Raw genomic sequence first — 20,090 nt, forward strand, 5'->3', positions numbered from 1 at the left:
TCTTTATAATATTTAGCTTCATAAAATATATCTTAGTTTTTGAATTTTTGTGAGCGCCTTCAGAGTAATAACTGCAACATTGATGCACGGAATACAAACGGACGATAACTTTACGGTGTGGACGATAAAGGGACGTTAACTTCACGGTGGTGTGTTACCTGAGGAGCTCATCTTTGACTTACTGTCTGTTGACTGTTCGGCTCACGATCCTGGTTTTATGAACGTAACTTAATGAAAATTGACAAGTTACTTAAAGTGGAAGGTATGGTAATCAATCGTATTAGACAATAATTTTAAATTCATGATAAATGTGTTTATGTTTTTTTTATTTATTATTGTTTTGAAATTAACTAATAGTAACTTAGTATATTAGACACAGGTAGTGAGAATTAGGTTATGTTGACTCATAATTTTTATAAATCAACAATAAATACACCATAGATACAGAAATTATATCAAGCTTTAACTTTCCAGTCAAGAATATGGAAGTGAACTGAGTAGTATATGAGATGAGCAAGTTACAAGTGTAAATTTCTGTGTTAGTCTGAAGTAGGCCTAGGAGGTGACAGATTCCTAATACCTAGTAGATTTAGGTTACGCTGTGGCTATATGGCCGGCTACCGTCTGTAGATTAGACAGACGGGCGATGAGTGGTGACGTCACCGTGACGTAACGAAAGGGCAGCCATAACTGTCACATTAACACCAGTGCCTTAGAAATATATAAAAAACACAATTTGTAGACTATTTTATTAATTGCATATTATGCATTGCTAATGTATTGAACGTTAATGTAATAAAAGTGTACGCTTAAATAAATTAAAAAAGAATAAAAATATACAACTAAAAAATTAACCATGTACCACAATCTACACTTCGTAGTAGTTTATTAAGATATAGTTTTGTTTCTCGCAATTTTACTGGAATGTTTCAATTAATAGTCATTAAGAGAGAAATCATAATTAATTATAAATAATTTTTGTCATATTAAATATGTATGTCATTTAATAGCATAAAATAACTGGAACATTTGTTTTATTTACTAATAACACTCAAATGGTTATGATTTCATTGTATATTGTATGTAAGTGGTAAGAGGGAAATTAGTCTCTCGTCTTGAGATATTTGAAAATTAATTCTTCCATTTACCAATTAAAAATAGTTTTATTATTATTATCGGACTTTATCAGGACAGTAGGTTCTTATAGAAGGGATATTGGTACAGTTTAAAGTATATAGCAAACCTCGAATCACTTATTCTTAATTGAATATGGTCCGTATTTTCTTTATTATTGATAAAAGCTTTCAACTGGTCAAAAGAAACTAAACTTTCTACAACCCGCCATTTTAATAACAATGCACAGTGCTAGAGCTACTTCAAAACCTTTGGCGTCACAGTCTGTGACGTCATAGTCATTCCCGTCCTTTGAAAACTAAGACCGGTGACCGGGCATATAGCCACTCCGTTTAGGTTAACTGAGTATTTCCTTTTTGGACCAGGCAGCATATATTACTGTATAATGTAAGCAAAAAGGGTAGGGTAAGATAAGTGGACCTGGTTTTTATATCAAAGAATATAATCATCGATATCTAATATACGCATCTGAAATCCTGGACTCGTCAATTGATATAAAAGTATATATAGTCCTGGGTAGGGTACGATAAGCGGACCCCGGTTTTTTATATCAAAGAATATAGTCATCGATACCTAATATTCACATCTCAAATCCTATCCTAGACTATCAATCGATATAAAAGTACCTATAGTCCTCAATAACAATCATATGTTTTAAATTAAAATATGAATTTAAACCCTTTGGACGCCAACGTCCGGTTGATCGGACCGTCGAAGTCTAATCGAAAAACGCCAACGTTCGATCGATCGGACTGCCGAGGTCCAGGCAAAAAGCGCCAACGTCCGATTGATTCAGATGTTTGTTTATAGTAGTCTGTTTCATCCGAGAAATGGGCTAGTATCTAGGTAACTTTCACATTTTTTTACGAATGATTTTAAATTTAAGTTATATATCTTATATAAAAAACAACACGGACAATCCTGTATCAAGGCTCGATTTTACAATTGCACTGCTTGAAGGACTTGCAGCCGAGTGGGCTTGGTGACCAAGTGCCAGTTCAAGTGCAGCGCGTGGGTGATGAACCGCTTGACAAATTGCCCAATTCCAAGGAACGAAATTGTTCTGGGTGCAGTAGACTAAGTACAGTTCAAGGTGGAAAAAAGAAGAAAAACAAGATGTTTTTGCACAAATTGTAAATAATGTGTCCCACCCATTGTGTTTCCCTAAACACACATGTTAGAAGTGTCGGGGACAAAATATATATATATATATATATATATATATATATATATATTTGTAAATAATTATTTTTATTTTTTTGACAAAGATTTTTCTTACTTTTTTGAAGAAAATCTATGATATAGACTTATAGTAGTGAGAATATGCTCTTATTTTAATACTAGATGTAAGTATGTACAACATATTTCCTACTGTAAAATTAATTCTAGTTACAGTAATTTTTCTAATATCAACACTAATTAAAAGTATTTTTTTTGTGAAACTATTTTTCAACTTTCAATTCTGAATTTTTGTGAGCAGTCTTATATATTTTTCTTTTTTTTTTTTTTTTTTTCCTTTGGGATATTGGGGTGGATTCCTAGATCCTCACACGTCAACCTGAGCTTATTGTGTGCCCCTTTGATGTTAGAGGGGTAAGCCTATCTTCGTGCCCTTAATTAGGCTAAGAAGCTTTTCCCCGATACTAGCATCTGGTTCGTCGCCTGGTTGTTTATCACCGAAAAGAGCCCTTCTCCTTGCTCCCAGTCTCTCACAGTCCAGTATTATGTGTTTTGCAGTCTCTTCAGACTTATTGCAGAGTCTACACTCCGAGTCCTCATTTCGTAAACCTAGAGTGTTTAGGTGTTTCCTGAAGTGGCCGTGTCCAGTGATCAAGGCAATCACTTGCTTAACCCGATCCCTCCCCAGCCCCATCAGCCATCTGGTGAATCCGGAGCTAGAATCGGCAAGCAGTCTTTTGCCGAGTGCTTGTCCTTGGTGACTCTGCCACCGCAAGCGGTGTGTCTTCCTGGACCATTTGTTTATACTTTGATAAGCGGCTGACTTGCTTATACCACAACTCGGTTCTGGACCGGTGTATGGGCATGCTTGCTCCGCTTTTTGGCAAGCCTGTCGGCGCATTCGTTGCCACCTATGCCTGTGTGGCCCGGTACCCAACCAAGACACACACAGTTGCGTGATCCAAGCTTGCAGAGAGTGTTTAAAGCACTCCCACACAAGCTTGGATGAAATGCTGTTGGAGTCAAGAGCTTTAAGAGCTGCCTGACTGTCTGACATTATACAGATGTTCATTTCCTGGTACCTTCTGGTGAGGCCTAGGTTGGCACAGGCTAGGATACCATAGATTTCGGCTTGAAATATGGAGCAGTTCCGACCCAAACTGCCGCTAAGGGCAGTTCTAGGGGATTGACTAAAACACTCCATATCCAGTTCTACCCTTAATAAGCGAGCCATCCGTGTACCAGACAAAGCTCTTTCTTATTGTTGGGATGTTATCTTGCGATTTCCACTCATCTCTGGAGTAGAAGTCAACAGAGAATGGCTTATTGAATACGAACTCCGTTCTCATTGTGTCGGAGACCATTTTGAGAATAGCGCTTGGGTTTACAGCTTCAGTGATGGCGCCATGGCTCGCGTTAGACGCGCCATTCCTCCACAAGCCAGCAACCATCAGCCGATAAGCTGACTTACGCGCTTCAGCTTTTATATGAACATCAAGAGGTAGAAGTCCTAAAGCCACCTCGAGGGTCGCTGAGGGACTGCTCCTGAATGCTCCGGTTACAAAGATTGTGCCAAGCCTTTGTAAGCTTTCAAACTTGGCTTTGGCAGTTACCTGATTCACCTTTGTCCACCAGACTAATGAACCATAAGTGATTTGAGGACCTTACAACTGCTTTGTAAAGCCATAGTGCTATATGGGGTTTTACGCCCCATGAGATTCCTGCAAGTCTCCTGGACGTCATGAGCGCCCACTTTGCTTTGTGCAGGATATTATTAAGATGATCATTCCACGTAAGCTTATGGTCTAGAGTCAGTCCTAAATATTTGACTGTCTTTGACCACTCCAGCTGAGTGGATGCGAGAGTTTCAGCCTAGAAAGAGACTCTAGGTTCTTTTTCCTAGTGAATGGTACAACTACTGTCTTAGAGGGATTTACTTTCAGTCCCTCTCCCTGACACCAGTTGTGTACATGTTGAAGGTTGGTATTCATGATATCAACAACAACATTTGTGTATTTTCCCTGTACCATAAGGACTATGTCGTCTGCATATCCTTGGACATAGATTCCGTTTGTTAGTAAGGTCCTCAAGTAGACCATCTACTACTAGATTCCACAGTAGAGGTGACAGGATGCCTCCTTGAGGACATCCCCTTGTGGGTGTGATCACAAGCGATACTTCATTGAGATCGGCCCTGATCCGTCTGGAGCACAGCATGGCCCTAAGCCACCGGCACAGAGCTGGCTCGAGGCCACGTCGCTGTGCTCCACTTACCATTGCAGTGAATTTGGCATTGTCGAAAGCTCCTTCAATGTCTATGAAGGTGCACAATGCCAATTCCTTGGCGGACAGGCTATCCTCAATCCTACTGACTAATTGGTGTAGTGCTGATTCACAGGATTTGCCTTGCTGGTATGCATGTTGGTTGCGATGAAGGGGAGTGTCTGAGAGAACTCCCTTTCTCAGGTGCCTCTCCACCAGTCTTTCTAATGTTTTCAGTAGAAACGAAGATAAACTGATGGGACGAAAAGATTTAGGGACAGAGTAGTCCGCTCTCCCTCCCTTTTTTAGGGATGAAGACCACCCTGTTGAGACGCCAGGCTTGTGGTATGTACCCATAGGCTAGGCTCGCCCTGAATAGTTCACATAGAAGGGTAAGGAGATTCTCCGGCCCTTGTTGAAGCAGGGCCGGAAAGATTCCATCCCCTCCTGCAGATTTGAAAGGGGCAAATTTAGAAATTGCCCATTTGGCTTTAGAGAGAGTGACAATCCTTCTGGCAATGGCCCAGCTACCACGACAAGCTCTTGGCCGTGAGCCTGCCTCGTGATTACCAGACGTTCCAGTGTCGTCATTCTCAAAGATACAATCAGGGAAGTGAGTCTCAAGGAGAAGTTTGAGGCTATCACTAGACCCGGAAGTGTGTTGACCTCCCTGGGACCTTAAAGATCCCAAGTGACCGGTTGGACTTGAGGCTAGCAAGCGCTGCAGTCTAGCTGCCGCGCTTAACTCATTTACCTTCTGTGTAAAACTGCCTCCAGGAACTTTGTTTTACTTTTTTAATTGCTAGGCTGTATTCTGTTAGAGCTCTATGATAGGACTCCCAGATACGGCTCCTTTTGCATTGATTGTACAGCTTCCTGACATTAGCCCTTTTGCGAGCGAGGTCTGCAGTCCACCACTTACTATTGGTTCGACTCTTCCCCCGTCGCAATGGGCAATTGTCATGGAAGCTATTGATTATAGCATTCTGCAGGTCAAAAGCTATCTGATCTATGTCTGTGAAGCATCGCACCCTTCCGCCTACCGATCCCAACTGTGACTGAAGGTCAGACTTATATCCCAACCAGTCAGTCCTCCTGGGATTACGATAGAGGACCTCTGCAGCCTCATCTTGCAAGTTAAAGAGGATATACCTGTGATCCGATAATGAGGCCTCTTCGCTTACGTGCCACTTATCAACCATTCCAAGTATTCCTTGTGTGCAGATTGTTATGTCAATAAACTTCTTGTCTAATTCGTGTTGCGAACGTAGGGCGGTTACCTTTATTACATATAAATAGGTCCCTACTTAGAAGAAATTGTAAAAGTGCCTCACCTCTAGGGTTAGTGTTGGTGCTGCCCCATCCAGCAGAGTGATGGGCGTTGGCGTCACAACCTAGAAGAAGTTGTTGACGTCTGGCTTGTGCTTCTTCCACCAGGAGCTCTAGGTCTCTTGATGGAGGGAGTTCCCTGGCATCATATGGCAAGTATACGGAGCCTACAATTGTGCTCTGCACTATACCTCCATTCTTCCAGGTCAGTGTGCCCACAGTGAGATCTCTGGAGCAGAATTCGTTGAGGGTTAGAAAATCCAAGCCTCTCCTCAACAGGATGCAGGTTCTGACATTCCTTAGAGAGGTACAGTAAATTAACTTACCTTTGGTTTCATTTAGGCCCGCCACTCTCCCTTGGTGAAGCCATGGTTCTTGAATCAGTGCCAGATCAAATCCCTCCTGGAGGAAGAACTGGCAGAAGGCTGCCGAGGCAGCCCTACTGTGCTGGAGGTTGATTTGTAGAACTCGTGGCATTGTCCTTGACTGTCGAGGAGACAATTGAGACCTGCCAGAGTCCTAAGTTGGCTCTACAGTTGGAAGCCTTCACAGCCTTGTAGCAGACCTCGTCCAGGAAGCAGACGAATCCGTAACCTTTCGGGTCTGGCTTGGATGGAAGGATTTTCCACTCGTTTACATTCAGGTTGGGGTTCTGCTTATTGAACATCTCAAGTACCTTTTCAGGTGTCTTCTTCAGAAGCTTCGGGTGAGCTCTGAAAAACACCCTGGTGGACCTCAAGATGTCCTTACGCAGACCCACTCTCAGAGAGATATCATCTCCCAGAGGTTTTATTCTTTGGATAACTTCTTCCAGCCAACGTTTGGTGTGTTCGTTGATGCAGGAAGCAATTAAAACACCTTTCTCTAGGTAGGTGCCCGCAAACGATGGAACGGAAACCATCCTCCAGGGGTTGGATTTCTTCCATAATTGCGTCCTCGATGGCTTCTCCTTGCTCTGCACTAAGCTTCGCTTCCGGGTAGCCTTCGAGGGCTATGGCCATTTTAATCGCTGCGACCTCTCTGTAGGTAGCCTTGGGTGTGCTACCAGAGGCCTCGGGATCGTGGGCTTCGGGCTTTTGGGTTTCCCTCCTAGCCTTCTTTGCGGGTCCCTCAGCGGAGGGCGGGGTGACCAAGGTGCCTCTGGGGCGTTTGGCCGACCCCACCCCCGCCTTGGTACCCGCAGTTGGGCCCGGAGTTGAGACCTCCTGCCGTTCGGGATTCTTTTTCTTCTTCTTTTTCCCCCTCCTCCACTTGGAAGGGTCAAAAGCTTCACCCTTTTCAAGAAGTTTAGCCTTTAGTGCTTCTCTTCTTTGAGCAGTGGTGAGATTGGGCCTCTTCATTCTGAGGTTGCCGAGTTGCTCTGTGGCATCATCCAGCGTACCTGTAGACATGGGAGTGCTTGGGCTGTTGAGGAGCTGATCTTCTATATCTTGAAGGGATTTTACTTCCTCAGCGCTTGTACTGCCTTCCTCAGATAAAGCCTTGCCATGTATGGGAGCTTCAGTGTGCAATGGAACCTCCTGTGTTCCTAAGGCACTTTGTTGAGGAGAAGGTAGGGATGTTGGCATAACAACCTCTTGAGTTGTGTTGCCAGGTGGTGGTATGTGCGAGGTAGCTTCAGGAGCTACCTCAGCAGGAAGAGGTAGGTTAGAAAACAGCTTCAGGAGCTGTTTCAAGGGTTGGTTTGTTTTGTTTTTTGTGTTTGTTTCTTTCCATGTTGTTCCCACGAGAAGCTAGGGAATGGAAGGTCCGCCCAGACAGAGCCCCGCATGCCTGGGTAAGCTGCTTTTAAACTGGAGGGTCGCCGGTGTCCAGAGTCCGCATAGTATAGACTGGTTTGCCACCAGCCATTCAGCCCTGGCCTACGCTGTTCCACCGTGGCTTGGCCCCTAGTGGGAGAAATGAAAGGGAAAACTAGATCGAAGAGTTGAGGAACTTTACCTCAGATAGAAGAGAGTGAAGAAGAGAGATAGGCTAACACATAGAGAAGTGTGCCAGCCATAGGCCTCCAGAACAAGAAGAGAAGGGATCTGGAGCATTAGCTAGGGTACCTCGGGGTCGCCACTACCCGTACGGCCTTGAAAGTAAGACCGCCCCTGAGGGAAGTCTTATATATAATATCTAACGAATAAAAATATCACCGATAGGTAAAAAATATTTTTTTTTCGTACCAATATTTTGGCCTGAAGTGAAATTTTTATGTAAACAAATGTTTTGGTTAGGCATTACCATATCATAAACAATGGAGTTCTATTCTAAATGCTATTTATAATAACACTATTCGATAGCACATATAATTTCCTTCAAAATAAAAAAAAAACATTCAATTAACATAAAAACTAAGGATAATACAGAGCAAAGCGTAATAGGTTACAAAAACCTCAAATCAGGGCTGGCGGTTTTGGCTAGTACAGTTGGTTCGGGTGCTAGCGTGATGGGGTAGGGCGGCAGCAGCCTTGGGCGTTGGCATCCAAAGGGTTAATATTTACAGTGATCAAACAAATTATTATAACCAAAATTAGGAAAACTGAAGACGACCATATTTACTCCTCTCACAGTTACAGTTGTTTCTTTCCCACAAATTTCACATAATGGGTTTTTTCGGTACAAGTCCAACATGTTGAAGCCACGAAAAAGCAACGTCGTGTAGTTTTCTAAAATTGACTGCCATTTTTAATAATCAGAATTACTTATATAAAATTGAAATATTATCTTACGTGTGTTATTTTAGAGTTTTTACAGCTGTTGATATAGATTATTTAGGTTATTTCAAGTTATTATATTATTATAATTATTATATTACTTACTTATTAAGTAAGTATATTATTATATTATATTATTACTTATATTATTATAAGTTATTTCACTCTTTTATTCTTAATATTACTGCTAGAAGAACATTTTGAGAGACGCAGAATTTGACAACAAGCATATGCATGGCTAAAGTATGACTTTATATGATCCACGCCGGTAGCCACGTGTCAGAAATTTCTGCTCGCGTAATCCGCGTAAGTTGCAATTGAATTCATGTGATAGCATCACAATGCTTTATACAGCATGGTCACTGCTGCTTTGTATGATGCTGGTTCATCAGTGAAATAACAGCAGTTATTTTGATAATGAAATTATGACGCTGTGAGTCTGTAAAGATTGTACTAACTTGTGTGTCATTGACATTCAGGTGGTAAATGGATTACATGTCATGTTTGGTTTTGCAAGTTGCAGAAGTAGCCTGGTTTTGAGGTAACAGATTCATTGAGGTTGGCTATGGCTGAAAATTACAATGTCCAAGGCCAACTACTTAATCTTTGATGTAAATCGAACATTTAACAAGTTTTAGGTACCCTACTATTACCTTTTTATAATATAATTCATATAATAACATAGTGATTCATACTTATTTGTTACTGTATTAAAGTACACTCAGCCTAGTTTTAATATTTTTGGTTTTCAACATATTGTTCTTATTACAGAAATTTAATGAGAACTGATCCAAAACAATGAAGAACTTTACCTCGGGTGGACCAGCAGAAATTGTTCGAGCAAAGCAAAAAGATGATATTTATAGTGATAGACTCCAAAAGTTGTGGCTTGATGTTTTACTGAAAATGTGGAGGTAAGGATTTATAGCATTTTGTCAACTGTATATTGTAACCCATTAATGTAATGTTATTAATTAGTCTACTTTAATTTATTTTATAACATTAATTTGTCTAATTAAATCCTAACAGAAGCTATATAATATCATACTTGATTTTTGACATTTATAAAAAGAAGTTAATAAACCCATTTCCATAAAATTTCTGAACGGTTATAAAATAATATTTACTGTTAATACGAGGTGTGTTCAAAAAGTATCATAAATTTTGAATTTTCGCGGGATACGTATATTCGAATTTTGATTTTTTTGTGGCGTTTATGTTGGCACATATGTCTCTCACTTATGTTGAAAATTTCGGCCATTTTGAATGTTCAGTTAATTGTTGACAGCTGCTTTGCTTGCACGTGTTTTGGTTCGTCTTCGATTTTTACCTATTCACAAAAAATGGAATAAAGAACCTGTATCAAAATTTTGTTTGAAAAACGAAATTAAGTGCACGGATGCATTCCGAATGTTTACTGTGGCATACGGAGAAGCTACTTTGGACAAAAGCAACGTTTATCGGTGGTACAAAATGTTTTCAGAAAGCCGAGGAGAAGTGAACGACGAAGAGCGTGCTGGACCGCCCGAGCACTTCAACAACAGACAAAAAAATGGATGAAGTAAAGAAAATGGTATTGGCCAATTGTCGAATCACCGCTAGATAAATTGCTGAGGACCTAGGCATATCCATTGGCTCGTGCCATTCGATTTTAATCAATAATTTGGGCATGAGACGGGCCGCCGAAAAACTTTGTACCAAAATTGCTCAATTTCGATCAAAAAACAGCATAGTATTGCTAATGAGATGTTTGGAGTCTGTCCGCAGACGACCCGAATTTGCTCCAGAGGGTCATAACTGGTGACGAATCGTGGGTTTATGGTTATGACGTGGAAACCAAAGTTCAATCATCTCAATGGAAGCTGCCGCACGAACCAAGACCGAAAAAAGCACGCCAAGTTCGGTCGAATGTGAAAGTTATGCTTACAGTTTTCTTTGATTGCAGGGGCGTGGTGCATCATGAGTTCTTGCCACACAAGGTAGAACAGTGAATAAGGAATATTACCTGCAAGTTATGCGCAATTTGCACGAAGCAATCCGCCAGAAACGCCCGAATTTGTGGAAAAAACAAAAATTGGCTTATGCACCACGATAACGCCCCTGCTCACACATCGCTGCTTGTACGCGACTTCTTGGCCAAAAACAACACACTAACGATACAGCAGCCACTGTATTCCCCAGATCTGGCCCCCTGTGACTTTTTTCTTGTTCCCGAAACTGAAGAGGCCCATGAAAGGACGATGCTACGTCACGATTGACGAGATAGAGACGGCATCGAAGGAGGAGCTGAACAAGATACAAAAAAAAACGATTTTTTGAAGTGCTTCGAAGATTGGAAAAAACGTTTGGCACAAGTGTATAATATCCCAGGGGGATTAATTTGAAGGGGACAAAATAGATATTCACAAATAAATAAATAATTTTTGAAAATACACAAAATTCGCGATACTTTTTGAACACATCTCGTATTTCATTTACTTTACCTGTTACACATTCAAATCCCATTAAAACACTGATTTTCATACAATTTTAAGCAATTACACTGTTATAGGCAAACCGTTTACAAAAAGATCCTGGGTGATTTGAGTTCACGCAGGAGGGAGTAGATACCCCTCCGTCGCTGTTATGCCGCCCTCTTCCAGTATCCTCAGTCGATCTTGTTCACTGCTGCGATTCGTTCAGTCGAACCAGTCAGTACACAGTTACTGAGCCTTCCCGCTTGAGCGTGTTATACTGGTCATCGTGTTGACCGACCGAACAAAATGAATGAATGAATGCAATGACCGAGTGAAAAAAAGGATCCGCTTGTAAAAAAATTGTTTGAATAGAGGAAGAAAGAAACAGCATATAGTACAGTGAATGGATAGATATATAACAATAAATGTATCGTTTCAGGAATCTAGTAAATGTAAATATAGCCTATCTATTAAACTGATTCAAAAAATTGTATTGTAAGTTACCAGATACATTACTAAATAATTTTAAATGTTTAATACTTATAATCAATGGGCTTGGTTGATTGATATGCCTTTAATTTATCATAAGTAAGGTTATTCCCTTACAAATGTTTGAAATAAATTACAAAAAATTAAACAGAGACATTGCTCCGTTTGAAAATAATTTATTTTTATGAATAAAAAGATATTTTATATCCAACCGATTAACTTCCCATCACTTTCCATAATATTCAGACTCCCTACTCCCTCCGTTGATTTATAAGATTACGGTTTTATTGTTAATCGGTTAGCAGTGAACAAAAGGAACGACTGAACAATTTTGGGGAACTAGTTTTTTAATGCATAAACTTTATAGTTTTAGTTAGTTTCCATATGAAGTTAGGCTATTTTTCATGGATAAGGGTTTTAAAATGAACTTGATCATAAGTTTTAACAATTATGAAAAATAATATATCTGATTTGAAAAAAATTCAAATTTATTCAGTAGGTTGGAAAAAGTGAACAAAACATTCGAGTTGAACGGGTCTTTTGAAACACTCTGATCCGGATCACTCGTTCACTTGACTGACCTGTTCGAAGCGCGGCTTTTATGCTTAGACTGCGACACTTGTATATGCCTAAACACGAAAATAAAATATAGTTGTAGAACAGGTAAAATAGCTGCAGTGTAAACAAAACTGTGCAAGCGATGTTTATGATTTAACTCATCCTCGACTAATATCTTAAGAATGTGCACCATTCTTGGCACCATTGAAAAGAGAAACTCATAATGTTTGTTGTCGGCTGTTTGATATTGTCAACAATGTAAATTATATCATGAGTAACCTTGATTACAAGAAAGCACTTTGTGTGTTACATTTTCACATCAACCAATCAATCAGTTGTTTTAATGAAGATACTACTGTACCAGAAATAAGCGCTCTATTGTTTGGAAAAGTGAACAAACATAATGTCGGAATATGAGACTTGGAGAAGCCCCACACCTATATCACGCGTGTGCTTGATTCACAAAAAGTTAACGAGTTTTTTCTGTTACACACAACCAATTGTATGGCCCATTCTTCTTTGCACAACAAACAATATCTAGAATAAGTTTTCTCGTACATTTTAACGGAATGGCTTTTTCCACAATTAGTACAAGATTCCCTGAATCTCATACTCAACCAATCAAATACCAGGATTTTCTGCTCTAACCTTCTATTTATTCTGTGTTTCCTTTTGTTGATTACTAATATAGATATTCTTTATTAAAGTAGTAACATAAACTACTACAGTATGTTCCTCTAAAATTCTAATTATTTCTCATATGGGATGGAATTGTGTACAATGATTTGTGATTATTTCTTATCTCGACCACAAACTGAGTGTTAGGAGAAACTCTAATTTTTTTGTTACTATCCCTAATAATAGTACAAAACAGTGGACGCCTTTTATAAACTACAAAATGGACAATATGAAGTCTGTATACTTCTGTAGCATTTATCTGTATCACTTGTCTACCAGCCTACGCATGTAGAAAGTATTCTTTAAATATTTAATCTCATGTTAAGCAATTATCCAAAGCTACTGTTTATTTATGAAGGTAAGCTCTATTTGGAAAAAAGAATACCAAGCATTTAGTTTTCTGTGTGGAATGTAATGAAATTCATTATTTATCTGGTATTTTGCTAAGATTAAATTATGTATGATGTTATTTTTAGCTGTTGCTACTTACATGTATTCTAACAATGTCAGAATAATATTTTAAGTCTTATTCAGGTAAATAAGAATTATAATTAAAAATTTAATAGTAAAATTTAGAATTTGATCCCGATGAACACCACTTTTCAACTGCTCTGAAATGCCTTGTTAAGTTGTCAATGTTGTTTTATGTAAGCTCCAATAATGTTTTAGGCACTCAACTGTGGATGCAGTTAAGGACCATACCTGTTGGGCATTTTTTATATGGGGGTGGGCAACTACACTCTCAGGACTCCAAACTCTCGGGGAAGAATACACTGGTATTGTTCAAGTAGACTCTACTAAAACTGCTGTGCCCAGATTTCTTGTAAGTAATTAATTTGTGTAACTCAGAATTAATATATATATGTGTGTAGTATAAGTATAAGTACAGTGGAGTCCCGCTAATCCGAACACGTGTAATCCGAACGTCGGTTAATCCGAACAGGTCCAGGAGAAATTATTTATAACGATAATGAATAGTTATAGGAACTAATTACTTAAAAAAATGAAAATGGGTGCATTATTTCGTACATAAACAAAGAAAACTTCAATTAAATAGACATACAGTATTTTTATTAAGGACAAATTGTGTACGGTACAGTACATAAATAATGAAGTTAAATACAGTACCAAATTGAAACTTATAGGTTAATAGTATGAGTTAAATTACTGTATTAAGAAGTGAAATAAAAAAAAGAAATTGGACGTACAGTACTGATATACTGATTACAATATTAATTTTTAAAATGACATAAATTAAGTTATTGTCTTCTGTCGCACTGAAGAGAGTCTATTGGATGACGGGTAGTTTCGCCATTGTGTCATAAACATGATATCGGCAGGTGTAACAGTAGCATGTTGCTCTAAGTATCGTAGTGCAAGGTTAAGCGCTGCTGCACCGTCTGCGTGTGGCACCAACTCTCCTTTATCACCCAGGTTCTCATCGTCCCGTAGCGCGTGGACCCGTACAATATCCAGTACGCTCACATTGCTTAACAGTAAGTACTCTCACACTAAATACGGTAAATGTGCTTAGTATTCGCAAACACGTTTATTTGTCAAGAAATACAATGCAACAGTCAGAAAACATGTTCTAATAAACAATGTTGATAATTCTATAACAAAATAGACCCATTCTCAAGTTTAAAACCGTATTTTTCTGTAATTCTGGCTAATCCGAACAATCACATAATCCGAATAGGGCTCGGTCCCAATTAGGTCGGATTAACGGGACTCTACTGTACATTGTAAAGTTTAATGCATGCCACCCTGTTACCGGTTTAGTATGTAAGGACCATATTGGAGAATCAATCTACTCTAAATAAAATCTCACCTGGCAGTAATAAATAAACTCATGCAAGGGCATCGCAAAATGGTCATAGCTTCAGCAGTTATATCATTTATAAATATAACAATTTGGTTGTCAGCAGGAGTAGTGGGGTCCTTTACTGACAACTTTTTATCTCGGATACTTCTCATAGATGCTAAAGTTTCATTATTGCCCTGAAGTAATGTGATTGTTTCAAGCCCTCCATGTAAACACAGTAAGCAACTAGTGATGTGAGATATTCACTGCCCTTAAGTTTTTGGAAAATTCTTCAACCAAAATCTTTACTTTCACAAACGTCTCTTCACATCCAGCTAATTCTTGATCTAAGTTGAAATTCCCTGCGACTTTTTCAATAATGTTGGTGTTTACGTCACCCGGTTAAGAGCTCCTCCAATAATTAATATTATCTCATTGTACGAGGGGTATCCAAAAAGTAAGTTTCCCTGTTCTGTAACACAGCGTGTAAGACGCGTACGTAACAAGGGGCAAGGCGATTAAACATTTTCACAGACAGTCAGGCAGCACTGAAGGCGCTGGATTCCTCTGCAATCAAATCCAAACTGGTTTGGGATTGCTATCAGACCGTTTCCTCCCTTGCCAGAATCAACAATGTAACCGTCTGTTGGGTTCCTGGTCATGAGGGGATTCTTGGGAACGAAAGAGCTGATGCCCTGGCCAACCAGGGCTCAGCAACAATTATGACGGGCCCTCAACCATTCTGCGGTGTTCCAGGGTGTGAATCCTCTAGGGTTGTCTCGAAATGGATTCGCGCGGAGCATGGGAGAAGGTGGAGGTTGCATCCGGGTTTGAGAGTGAGTAGAATGGTATTACAGTCACCTTCCCCCAAGGTGGCCTCGGACCTTCTCTCATTAAACAGATCAATGTCTTCTAAGGTCATTGGTCTCATTACGGGGCATGGTCACCTGAAGAAGCACCCTACACAGAGTTGGCATCCTTCAGGAGGATCCGCTCTGTGGAAGGTGTAATGAGCAGGAGGAGACTGCTGAGCACCTGCTCTTTGATTGCCCAGCAATAGCAAGAGAGCGGTATGCCATCTTTGGTAGTTTGAACAGGGGTGGCGAGTTTTCCCAGGAGGACTTGATAGGTTGTTTTCGGCGATTTGTTGAACTGCTGAAGTTGTAGACTGGTAGTCCTCATTGTGTTTCCGGGGTGTGCGCAAAAGGCCCTTGAGGCTTAAGTGCATGGCAGTAGGCCGCCCCAGGGGAAAAAAAAAAAAAAAAAAAAAAAACACAGCGTGCAGCTGTGGGCGGGGATATGTAGCGCGGTTCGGTTGGCAACAGGTGCGCCGGTCACTGGCCCATTGTCACGCTTCTCAGTCAGTTGCTGCCCAAACATCATGGAGACTCCACTGCGTTCTGCCGCCAGTTGCGAAGTCCGTAGTGTTATTCGTTTCTTGACCGCCAAAAACGAAACTGCCGTTGAAATTCATCGTCAGTTGTGTCAAGTGTATGGTGAACATGTTATGTCCGTTCAGATGGTCTGTCGTTGGCGTGCAATGTTTTTGGAAGGAAGAGAAAATGTTCATGACGATGAGCGTAGTGGCCGACCGGCCAATTCTCGGCAACCTGACTTCATTAATGCTGTACGAGCAGTTATTGACAATGATAAGCGAGTGACTCTCGAGAAATTATGGATAAACTGCCGTCAAGTGTTGAAGTTAGCCGGTCATCTGTGCACAATATCATGACAGAAGATCTTCAGCTTGCAAAAGTGTGTGCAAGATGGGTGCCTCGCTTATTGAGCAATGCCCATAAACAACAACGAATGGCTGCTGCCCAGTCTTTCTTGCGATTGTTTGACGATGAAGATGAAAACCTTTTTAGTAGAATAGTCACTGGTGATGAAACATGGATTCACCACTCAACTCCAGAGACCAAACGCCAGAGTATGGTGTGGCAAAAAAAAGGAGAGGCAGCTCCTCAAAAAGCCAAAGTTTTTGAGTCGGCAGGAAAGGTAATGGCTACAGTTTTTTGGGACTGCCGTGGAGTGTTATTGATTGACTATCTTCCTCGTGGCGAAACCATAAATGCAGAAAGGTATTGTGAAGTTCTCACCAGACTTTGGCGGGCAATACAGAATAAACGGCGCGGACTTTTGTCGCACACGGTTCTGCTTATTCAAGATAACGCCCGACCACACGCTGCTCGTGCAACAATGGAACTTTTGAGGAAATTTAAGTGGGATGTTTTTGGTCATCCTACATACTCACCAGATCTTGCGCCTAGCGATTTTCATCTGTTTCCGGAGCTGAAGACACCTTGGCGGTCGGCGATTTGCAAACAGCGATGACCTTCAAAATGAGGTGGATACTTGGCTTAAAAATTTGGCGGGTGAATTTTGTGATGCTGGAATAAAAAAACTACTTCCTAGATACCAAGAGTGCTTAGAAAGGGATGGTAACTATGTAGAAAAATAAGGTATGATGTAAAAAGTTGAATAAATGTGTTTCAGTTATATTTTTTTGAGTCTTTTTAACTTTTTCATAATTAATGGAAAACTTACTTTTTGGATACCCCTCGTATTAGTTACACAGGAGATAAATCTTCTTACAGACAACGTGTACTGAAGTCCAGTGCTTTTTCAAATGCACCACGTGACGTTTATTTTTACCATTCATTCTTTATTACCTGATCTTTTTCTTCTTCTAAGGGGCGGCCTATTGCTATGCCAAGTCTCAAGGGGCCTTTGCACACCCCGGAAGTATACCATGAGGCCGACCAGTCTATGGTTTCAGCAGTTCTACAAACCGCTGTAAACAACTGATCAGGTCCTCGTGGAGAAATTCACCACCCTTGTCCAGACTACCAAAGGTGGCGTACTACTCCCTTGCAATTGCAGGACAATCAGTCTCCTCCTGTTTGTCACACATTCTGCAGAGCGGATCCTCTCGAAGAATGCTGACTCTGTGAATATGCTTCCTCAGGTGACCGTGTCCCGTAATTGGACCCAAAACCTGAGAACACACAGATCTACTTAAGGAGAGAAGGCCCGATACCACTTTAGGGGAAGGTGACTGCAGGACCATTCCGCTCATTCTCAGACCCGGATGCAGTCTTCATTTTCTCTGATGTTCAGCGTGAACCCAATTCGAGACAGCCCCAAAGAATTTACACCTAGAAATACCACAGAACAGTTGTAGTCCCGTCGTGTTGGACACTGAGTCCAAGTTGGCCAGGGTATTAGCTCGTTCATTCCCAGAGATCCCCCTCATGTTCAGAAACCCCCCCCCAAAAAAAAACAGTCACATTGTTGATTCTGCCAAGGGAAGAAACGATTTGATAGCAATCTTAGACAAGTTTGGAGGTGAACATACAAGAGTCCAACGTCTTTAATGCTGCCTGTCTATCTGTGAAAATGCTAATTGTCTTGCTCATATACTGCAGACGAAGCTTCTCAAGTGCACATTCCGTAATGGCTGTGACTTCTGCCTGAAAGACTGGAATAACGACCCATAGGGACCATCAGCTCCCTACATGGTCTCACTACCACAATTCTGGCACCTGTGCCACTTTTTGTTTTAGAGTCTTCTGTATACCATTCAAGCTCCGCTGGTGGAAAAGGTTTCTTTTCCTTCGACCGAGCCTAATTTCTTTTACACTCTGATATTATTAACACTAGAATAATATATACCTAAAACATGCCTATTTCGGCTTTAAATCATCATAAGGCTCCATCATATTACATTCTAAAAGTTGTTACTATAAAAGTTCCGGACTTTTAATTTATTATTCCTTCAATCTGCCTGCAATATTTCAAGTGTTACTAAAATCAACAGAGATATTCTAAAAAATATCGTGGAATGTTGCAGAGAAACCCGATTTATATAATTGATACTTATAAAAACAGTTTTATTCTTTGGATTTGTTAGGTTAAATACTGCTCTTTAAACTTTTCCAAAAGTCCAATTATTTATTTGAAAATGAATCAGAGGATTGGAATATCTTCCTGTGGCCACCACTTATTACATGAGTGTTTGGTATGTTTGTATAATTTGCTTATGGAAAACGTTCAAACGTATCGTGTAATTTTGTACATTTACTTACTCATCCTGTTATGGGAACAATGAGTGTACTCCAAATCCTGTTATGGGAACAATGAGTGTACTCCAAATCCTGTTATGGGAACAATGAGTGTACTCCAAATCATGTTGCAGTTAACTAAACTGATTTATGTAGCTACATTTACGCCCAGTGATACTACAATAATGTACAATCACATAGCATAACAACAGCCTACTAACAGGTTATTCCTATGTTATTGACTATACGTTACAATTTAAAGACGTTGCTTGTTTTCAGAACCGGTTACTTATGTTGGTCCTGGATAATTTTGGGAGCGTACTTCTCACTTTTCGGACTGAACAAGTTGGACAAGTTTGTTCAGTCGAATCCGAATCTTCAACCACAAGCAAAGAAGGAAATTTCTGAGACAATCAGAACATTGAAAGCCATATTGCCATTTCTGGAGCGCTGCCACAGAGCGCTGTTCTACTGCGGTGGCCTTTACTACCAGATTAGCAAGCGCTTCACCAGTATACAATATGTGAGTACGGGACGTACTTGGTTTAAACTGAATACTATAAAAGTAGATAAGATTCAGTCCTGGGCAGCCATAATATTGTTTAAGCAGGTTTGTTTGTTTAAGAGATGCTTGCTTGTAATTTCACGTTGATTCTTCATAAACCTGAAGGGTGTTGGAAGTAGATTGCTGAGAGCAGCAGTATATCTACTTGATTACATAAAGTTCAAATTTATAGATACCTCTATTAATAAGTGAATAAGAAGAATAACAGATTTCTTAATCATGTGATCCATAATTTTCTTTTGACTATTACTTAAAGAAGCATTGTGTCGTATATATTTAAATAAGCAGTAGTATATTTATATTTCAATACAATATAACGAAATCTACATATTTAAATTGTGATTTTTCGTGCCTTCAGACCCAAACAATATATGTTTTTACAGAGAAGTCTGAATTTATTTCTCAAATGATAAAAGACTAGGTACTTATAACAAGCTAAGCAGTTTGTATCATCAAAGAAAACATATGTGCATTGTTCATCATGTCAATTCAGAGTGTTGTGTATAGGATAATAATATAAGCTTTTGGTAAGTTACATGCAATATTTTAATTAAAGAACTCAATTCTTTTTCTTCATGTGTCTTGCGGATAGTTAGGCTACACTGGCACTCAACCAAACCCCTTAGAGGGAAATATATCATCATTGAACTCAATCTTGTTTATGCAGAAATGAGGTTATGTAAATATCGTCTATAGCTCAATTCTTTCTAGAGATATCTTGCAGATAGTTAGGCTACACTGGCACTCAACCAAACCCCTTGGAGGGAAATACATCATCATTGAACTCAATCTTGTCTATGCAGAAATGAGGTTATGTAAATATCGTCTATAGCTCAATTCTTTCTAGAGATATCGTGTGGATAGTTAGGC

General features: G+C 39.8%; 1 pseudogene; it reads left to right on the forward strand.

Annotated features, from left to right (window-relative positions):
• Positions 1 to 217: 217 nt before the first annotated feature.
• Positions 218 to 20,090, forward strand: part of LOC124373260 — a 31,813-nt pseudogene continuing 11,940 nt past the window's right edge.

Source organism: Homalodisca vitripennis, unplaced genomic scaffold (assembly GCF_021130785.1).
Source record: "Homalodisca vitripennis isolate AUS2020 unplaced genomic scaffold, UT_GWSS_2.1 ScUCBcl_5162;HRSCAF=11768, whole genome shotgun sequence".
NCBI classification, from domain to species: Eukaryota; Metazoa; Arthropoda; class Insecta; order Hemiptera; family Cicadellidae; genus Homalodisca; species Homalodisca vitripennis.